Source organism: Peromyscus maniculatus, chromosome 22 (assembly GCF_049852395.1).
Source record: "Peromyscus maniculatus bairdii isolate BWxNUB_F1_BW_parent chromosome 22, HU_Pman_BW_mat_3.1, whole genome shotgun sequence".
In the NCBI taxonomy this organism is placed as follows: Eukaryota; Metazoa; Chordata; class Mammalia; order Rodentia; family Cricetidae; genus Peromyscus; species Peromyscus maniculatus.
In genome coordinates, this window is record NC_134873.1 from 5,002,012 (window position 1) to 5,011,064 (window position 9,053).

Here is a 9,053-nt window from a genome sequence, read left to right on the forward strand (position 1 = left end):
AGTCTGTCCCTCTTTAAATGAGAATTTTATTTTCGGTTTTGGTGTGTGTGTGTGTGTGTGTGTGTGTGTGTGTGTGTGTGTGTGTGTGTGTGTTTGTACATGTGAGTGCAGGTGCCAATGAGGCCAGCAGGGGGCATAGCAGTTCTGAGCTGCCTGATGTGGGTGCTGGGAATGGAACTCTGGTCCTCTACAGAAGCAATATGCACCCTCAATCACTGAGCCATCTCCCACCCCTTGCCCAGTAGCTCTCTTTTTAACTTTTTATTTTAAGACAGGGTTCTACTAAGTTGCAGGTGCTGGACTTGATCTTGTAAACAGCCTTCCACCACCATCCTCTAGAGTAGCTGATATTACAGGGCTGTCAACGGCTGGGTCAAAAGCCACGGTTTCTAAGCTGTTTGGTAACTTCCAAATGTTTGGCTGCTAAACAGATTGGCAGGTTTTATATTTATGAGCATTTTATTTAATTCATGAAAAACACATCATCCCGTTTTGGTTATCTTAGCAAATAAAGTAAGTTAATAAGAAAAAATAAATACGGACACAGGTAAAAAAAAGGGGGGGGCACAAAGTCTGAGGTCTCACCCCAAAAGAGGGTCATGAACCTCCAGCTGGGACTAGAAGTGTCATCATTTCTTTCCCAGTGACCCCTCCCTTACAGCATTACTGTCCTGGTCACGCACACTGGGCAGCCATATTAGTTGCTTACCACTGTTTCCCAGGCACCTGCTGATTTTGTCCTTGTGAAAAGTCGACTATGGGCGTCTTAGGGCTGGACACCCAACTACTGTGGATAGGGGGACTAGCCTAAAGTGCCCTTTCAAGAGCTCTTATGCAATGGGTATTCAGCAAAGGCCTGGCACTTTAGTTTGAGAGCTGCAGCAGCTCCCAGTTGCTTGAGATGATCTCAGTGAAGGAGGCTGGAGGCAGAAAACCTGAAAGGTGTGCAGTATTTTGTGTGTTTTGTTTGTGTGTGTGTGTTTGTTTGTTTGTTTTTCTACCCTGTCTCTAACCACCCTCTCTAGTGTTTGGGTCCGAAGACCTTAACCTTTTGCTGCTGGGATTAAAAACTGTATCTCATCCAGGGCAGGCTCTCAGTAGTCTCCACATGGGCATCGCCCCTCCCCTGACTTCTGAGCTGCAAGTGCCTGCCCCTCCACCTTACCCTCTCCTTTCCTGGAATCCTCCCTCACCAGACCTGGTCTCCTCTGTCCCCAGAGAGAGGTGATGAGCAGCCATGGCAACAGTCTGTTCCTGAGGCAGAGCAGCCAGCACCTGGGTGGTGTGGGCTCTCCTGGTGACCTCAGGACAGTTGGCAGCAGAGAGCACTGCGCATGCGCATGCGCCTGCAGTCCATGATCAGAGAGCATGTGTGGCGCTTTCTGTGCAGAAATGCCTTCATCTTGCTCACAGTCAGCGCTGTGATCATTGGTGAGCTCTGCTTCTGGGAGGCGGGACTTCTATTAACTACCCACCCTCTCTGGTGCACTCATCGCACAATCCCTTAGCCCATCAGAGGACTCAGGTAGAGAGGGCACATACATGCACAAAAACAGCTGTATGAACACGATGTGATGTCACATGTGTGGGTATGGGCATCCGCAAGTACACTCAACAGACATGCACTTTACGACTACACACAGAGAAGGATAAATATATCTTACATATGAATATATCTTACATATCTTAATTGAGAAGTGCAGTCACATAAACTGTGCTAACGTTCATAAAAATATGCAGCTATCCATCATACCCTTAAGAGATTGGTTCTGCAAACACTACCCCATTTTATTTAAGGAACTTGATTGTCTATTGGTTTGGATGTCCACAAGCATTTGTTATCTGTGGATGCTCAAGTCCCTTAAATAAAATGGGGTAGTGTTTGCCAGATCTGTGGCTATCTTGGTCTCTAGGTTATTTGTAACACCCAAAGCAATGTAACTGCTAGGTAAATAGTTGTTATACTGTATTGTCTAGGAAATATTGATAAGAGAAAAAAATCTCTACACGTTCAACAGACACAACTTAAGGAATTATGAGGTTGTATAAAATAATGGGTTCCTCATGACATCTTCATATCTGTATACAATGTGCTTTGATCATATTCTTTTTCCTTTACCCCCTCTTACCTAGTCACCCTCTGCTGGTTCCTTTTCTCTCCCCAAATAGCCCCTTTTCTGCTTTCCACAGATAATTTCCCCTTAAAAATTTCCATGTGTACTTGATTATTTAGACAGTGTGGATTCCAAGGGTACCACAGCCAGCTGTCTTGGACTTTGTGAATACTTTCACACACTCATCTATGCATTTACATCTACATGCTTAGAAGCCCAATTTCATATGCACTTCCATATTTGAAAGTGGTAGCATAGAGCTGGAGTGATGATTCAGTGGTTAAGAGCACTGGTTGTTCTTCCAGAGGTACTGAGTTCAATTCCCACATAGTGGCTCACAACCATCTGTAATGAGGTCCGGTACCTTCTTCTGGCCCACAGGAGAACACTGTATGCATAATCTGAAAAAAAAAAAGAAAATGATAACACAGACAAAAGAGTCATACTTATAGACACACCCAAGAAATGCATGTGCATATCTTTATATATGATCCAATGTACATATGAATGTGCACACACACCTATGCACACACAAATGCATAAAATGCACACACACATATATATATATATATATCCATGTGCACACAACTACATGCACACATTCATTCACACAAATCCTCATCATGCACACACATATATATGCCCATGCTCACACAAATGTACACATACTTACACACATGCACATACATACCCATATATACATCTTTTTATACATGCCCATTCATTCACAAACACCCACATTTGTCTATAACACAAGCACACACACACACATACACATACCCATGCACAAATGTATCCATGCACACACAAATCCATGTAATACCCATGTACACAAATGCACCTCCTAGAATAGTCACTGCTCACCTTACTATACTCTTTTAGAGATGGATGGACAGTGCTTGGGGTTGAGATTCATAGTTCATTCCATGAACTTTTCCTGGCATTGCCTTGTGCCCACACCAGCTCTTCTACCACCAGATCAAGTACTTCTCTTTTCCTGGTGAGCTGCTCATGAGGATGCTGCAGATGCTGGTGCTCCCCCTCATCGTCTCCAGCCTTGTCCCAGGTGAGACCCCAAGCCACTGTGCATCTACAGGACCCATTCCAAGCCCACACTTGAGAAAAGAGCCAGGGCTTCCTCACCAGTGGGGGCCCTTTCCAAACACATCAACTCAAGCTGTGCCCAGCTCTTGCTTCAGTCTTGCTGTCACAGGATCCTTGTGTCCCAATAACTTCCTTGTACTTGTTGTTGAAGGTAAAATCCCATCCTGCCAGAGCTCTGGTCTCTCCAGGGGGGGAAGAAAGGCTTTGGAGGGTCAGGGGAGTTAGCTTGGATATGGGGTAGATGATAAATGGAATGTGGTTGAACATGGAGGAAGTGAGTGGGATGGAGGTGCCAGGATGGAGGGTGGAGGAAGGAAAGGAGCTTTGATGTGTTATGTAGCACCTTTTCTTCTGGATAGTAGTTGTTTTTGCTTCAGGGCCATCGGATCTTCATTTTATGGTTCACCTTTGATGCTGGAGTAGAAGAGCATGTATAGGCAATATGTCGGCAAGTGTGCATGGCTGTTGCCCTGGTTTCATTTATGTTGTTACAATAAAATATTTGACACAAAACAACTTAGGGGAGAAAGGGTTTATTTTAGCTCACAGTTCCAGGTTAGAGTCTATCACTCAGGGAAGACAACATAGGAACTTGAAGCAGTTCATCATAACCCATCCACAACCAAGAGCAGAGAGAAAATAAATGGACACATGCTTATTTGTATCAAGTTACATCTCTACATGTATACAGTCCAGAATCCCTTTCCTAGGGAATGGTGCTACACACAATGATTGTCCTTCCTCCTTCAATGTAATCTGGACCCCCCAGTCATGCCACAGGTCCACCTGATTTATAAAATTCCCCATTGAGCCTCTCTTCCTAGTGGTACTTGCTCGTGTTGAGTTAACAACTAAAACTACTCACCAGAGTTGTGTTTCAATACAACTTTACAAAAGTAAATAGTGCACCAGATTTAGGCCATAGGTGATGTTTAGTAAGCCTTGGGTTTAGGGACAGAAATAATGATCAAGGCTGGTTTCTTAGGTTGGGCTTCTTTGAAGCCAAGCCTGACATGTAGATCTGGTCACCAGAAACTCACCAAGGGAGAAACACATGAAGAAGTGAAGATAGAAGGACAGGATGGGAAAGGAAGCTAAGCAAAGGCATGTTTTCAGAAGAAGGCTGGTGTCTCAGTGTGCTCCCACTGGGCAGGGGCTCTGAAGTGTGAGCAACATCATGGAGGTGTCTCTCACCACCAATTCTGTCTTCATCTGAATCCCTGCACCAGCAATCATTGACTGTTGCAGAACAATGGGACCTTTCTGGAGGAGGAAGCTCCCATTCTGCTGAGGATCACTCTCAGGAGAAAAGTGCAGATTGTTAGTATCTCAAACTCATAGCAACTGGATGGTTGCATGGCCTGGTAAGAGACATATAGGTACAGCATGAACAGTATCCAGGCTAAATGTAGAAAGGGGTGGGTTCAAGTGAAGTGGGAGTTGTGATGGACCCTGGGATGAAGACTTCAATGATTGTGATATTTATGGTGCAGGATAAGGAGAGGGTTGGGTGGAAGTTGAAAGGTTAACTTAGAGTAAAGGGGAGGTACTGTGATTGGTGCAGTTATTTGTAGTAATAAAATGGAGTGGTATGTGTCCATTTGTTTTTAGCCTAAGAATCAAAAACTGAATCATCCCTGGGTTGAACCACCAGTGGATTGGTTTCAAGATCCGTATAAACACCAATACCTGAGGATGCTGAAGCCCTTTCTGTAAATTGATGTAGTGTTTGCAGATGACCTATGCCTCTCCTCTCGTGTTCTTTCAGATCATCTCTAGGTGGTGGGTATACACTGTACACTGTAAAACTTTATTTCAAAGTGACACAAAACTTTTATTTACTTTTATATACTTATTTTGTTATTATTATTTAATCATGTGTCTATGTGGGTATGTACACATGAATGCATGTGCCCATGGAGGTCAGAAATGGGCATCAGATACCCTGGAGCTGGAATTACAAGTGGTAGTGAGCCACAGAATATTTGTGTTGATACTGGAATTTGGGTTCCCTGTAAGAGCAGTATGTGTTCTTAATACCGAGTAATCTTACCAGCTCCCTTTATTAACTTAATAAACTATAATCAAATTATATTTTGCCTGATAATATATTTATTTGTGATAGCATAAAATTTGTTGTGTAGATAACTCTCAGCATTAGAAGGTGAACCATGTTTTTTGTGGACATCTTCAGTTAAGGGATGTGCAATGAGTTTGAGCTGATGGTATGGAATGGGTGGACCAGATGGAGGCTAAAAGGAATGGGTGCTGTTGCACGAACTGCATTATCTCTTTTCTAGGTATGGCATCCCTGGACAACAAGGCAACAGGGAGGATGGGAATGCGGGCAGCTGTGCACTACATGGTGACCACAGTCATTGTGGTTTTCACTGGGATCCTAATGGTCACCATCATCCATCTTGGGAAAGGCTCCAAGGAGGGGCTGCACCATGAGAGTCAAATTCAGACTGTCCCAACAGCTCATGCATTCATGGACCTGGTCAGGTGACATTCACATTTTGTTGGGACTTCCAGATATGCATGCAGCAATTCTTTTCTATGAGAGACTACAGGAAAAGGTAGATCTAGTTTGGAAAAGGAAGCAACTATTGGTTGCCATTTCTGCCCTGGATCCTTGCATATCCTTAAGAAAGCTAAGTCTAGGTCTGATCTTTGAGCTCTGAGGCTGGAGAGGACACTGTTGTAGTATCCCAGGACGGAGTAAGAGGAGCTGCTGCTGTTCAATAGGTGTTCATAACCTCTTTGGTGAGCAAATGATTCTCTTTTTTTTTCTGGAGCTGAGGACTGAACCCAGGGTCTTTCACTTGCTAGGCAAGTGATCTACCACTGAGCTAAAACCCCAACCCGTGCAAATGATTCTCTTAGTCCAATAAGATTTTGCCTGTCAGAAGTAATGTCAAATCCAGTCATACTGTTCCTATGGTACTGACTTGGCACCGGAAGAGTTTAGGAACTCTTACGGTGTTCTCTGCTGCTATTATACACTAGCTGAGGTCCAATGAGATGGCTTAGTGAATAAAGGTATTTGCTGCCAAGCCTGACCACCCGAGTTCAATCCTCTGGACCATCCTCATGGTGGAAGGAGAGAACAGAGTCCTGTAAGTTGTCCTCCCAACTCCATGTACATGCTGTGGCATATGTGTACACACACACACACACACACACACACACACACACACACACACACACACACACACACACACACACACACACACACACACACACGCCTAAATAAATAAAAGTTAGGGCCAGTGAAATGATTTAGTGGGTAAAGACACTTATCACCATGCCTGACAACCTGACAGGATCCACATGGTGGAATGAGAGAACCGACTCCTACAAGTTGTCTACCTTTTATCTGTATACCATGGCACTGTGCCTCTGAATAAGTGTATTAAAATTTAAATGAAAAGTATACTTGAAACTGAGTTAGTTGTAAAATGAAAACAAAAGCAAAGAACCAAAAGACAAAGGTTTATTTAGCTCATGTTCAGGGATCTAGGATGCCCAACAACTTTGCACCAGCATCTAGTGAGGATCTTCTAGCTGCATCATAACACGGCAGAGAGCACAAGATGGTTATCAAGAGCAAGCATATCAAAAACAAGGCCACTTCCTATTACTCTGTAAACTTCTTTAGTCCAAGGCTCCACCATCAACTTTATGGCACTCAGATTCCATGACTTTGGGTGGGGCCTAATTATAATCAATCCATGGTAAGTTACATCTGCAACTCTGAGCAGCTCTATGGGTCTGGGCGATCTCCTCTGGCCTTTGGTTACCTCCTGTGGAAGCTAGAGATGTTTACAGTGTTTACTTCTAGGGTCATTGCAGGGTTTATGTCAGATGATGAAGGGCAGGTACTTTGCTCAACCCTGGGCCCACACCATGCATTTCTATATTGTCTGCTGCTACGGTTGCCATGGTTATCAGTGCAGGAATGCCCTTTGGCTCACTCCCAAACTCTAACCACTTTCCCTTCTCTGATGTTTTTGTGCAGAAATATGTTTCCACCTAACTTGTGGAGGCCTGCTTCAAACAGGTTAGGAGAAGCACATGGTTTAATGAAGGAGGGATGGAGGGTGGAGGGAGCTTACTTCCCAAGGAGAAGGGTGGGAAGAAGGGCCTGAGTGGGGGGACCTTGGGGACGATTCTGGGAGAATATGTGTACCACACATGGCTATGTTGGTGATGCAAAGGGTGGCCAGGTTATGGAATTCATGGAGGCTAGGATGCTGGGGTCGAGGTTCTGAGACTTCTGATCACAGATGTGCTAAAATCTGTCTGAGCATGAGCTTGGGGTTCATAGTAGAAAAGCAGCCACAGGCAACATGTGAAGAGGACTTACACTTTCCTGTAAAACTATATTTACAGAAGCAAGTAGTGGACTGAATTTGGCCAGCAGGGGGCGCATAGCAACCCCTTCACTGAAGGCTAGACATAAAGATGTAGACTATATATCCATTTTCTATGCTTGGTTTTTAACATCCTCACTATTTGGTTACTCATTTCTTTTCTTTGGTGAAGAGGATGAAAGCCAGGACTTGTTTATATTAGGCAAATGCCAGTTACTAATTTCTTTTTTTATTATCATTATCGTTATATTTTCAGTGTGTGTGTGTGTGTGTGTGTGTGTGTGTGTGTGTGTGTGTGTGTTCGTGCAAATGAGATGTATGGAACACAGGGCCTCACAGGCCTAACTCCAGTTTTTTTATATTTTTTTTTGTGATATTTATGAAAGAGCTAACCACCATACTGAATCTGGTATCAATTTCTCTGCATTTCAGTTTAAGATGCAGTACAGCACACGAGTGGTAACCAGGATGACTGTAAGGACAGAGAATGGGTCAGAACTGGGGGCCTCCATGTCTCCCCCATCCTCAGTGGAGAATGAAACCAGCATCCTGGAAAATGTCACCCAAGCCTTGGGCACCCTGCAGGAGGTGATAAACTTTGAGGAGACTGTGCCTGTGCCTGGTTCAGCCAGTGGCATCAATACCTTGGGCCTTGTGGTCTTCTCTTGGCCTTCGGGTTGGTCATTGGTGGCATGAAGCACAAAGGCCATGTCCTGAGGGACTTCTTTGACAGCCTCAATGAGGCTATTATGAGGCTGGTGGGCATCAGCATCTGGTGAGTAGTTGGTGGGTGCATGTGCCTGGGTGAGGCAGTGGTGGTGGTTCCTGGGGGTGACGGTGACCAGGCTGATGGGACTGTTGGAGACATTTGGCCCCTCATTCATCTGTGTGTTAGTTAATTTAATCATCAAATCATCAGTTCATTCATATCTTTCTGTAGTGAGTTATTCAGCAGTTCATAACTCCATTAATCTATTTACTCACTCACTCATTTGTGCATTCACTCTGTGATTCATTCACTCATTCATCTATGTTCATCCTCCCACACATTGGGTCACCCACTTTCCTCCCATTTTTGTGTAATAAAAATATGTTCTTAGATAATTTCATACATGTATAAAAAGTGTCTTGATAATACCCATATTCCCATTCTCCCTCGACTTCTCTCAGACTCTCATGTTCCCCTTCCAACTCTATATCATCATATGCATGTATTTGTATATATCTCCCATTGATTCCAATGAGAACTGTCTGTGTGAACATGGATGAGGGCATGGCCACTGATTTGGGCAACCTACAGGATGCCTCATCCAGGAAAAATTTTGGCTTTCCATTCCCCAGAAGCCATTAACTCTCAAAATAGTTTCTCAGCTAGGAGCAGGGCTTGTGAGTCTCTCCTCAGTCCATGTTGGAATATTGACTGGCTTGATCCTGTGTCAATTTGTGCAGACAACTACAG

General features: G+C 44.0%; 1 pseudogene; it reads left to right on the forward strand.

The window, feature by feature from the left end:
• The first annotated feature begins 715 nt into the window (after positions 1–715).
• LOC143270113 (excitatory amino acid transporter 4-like) lies at positions 716–8,290 on the forward strand (annotated as a pseudogene).
• The last annotated feature ends 763 nt before the right edge of the window (positions 8,291–9,053 follow it).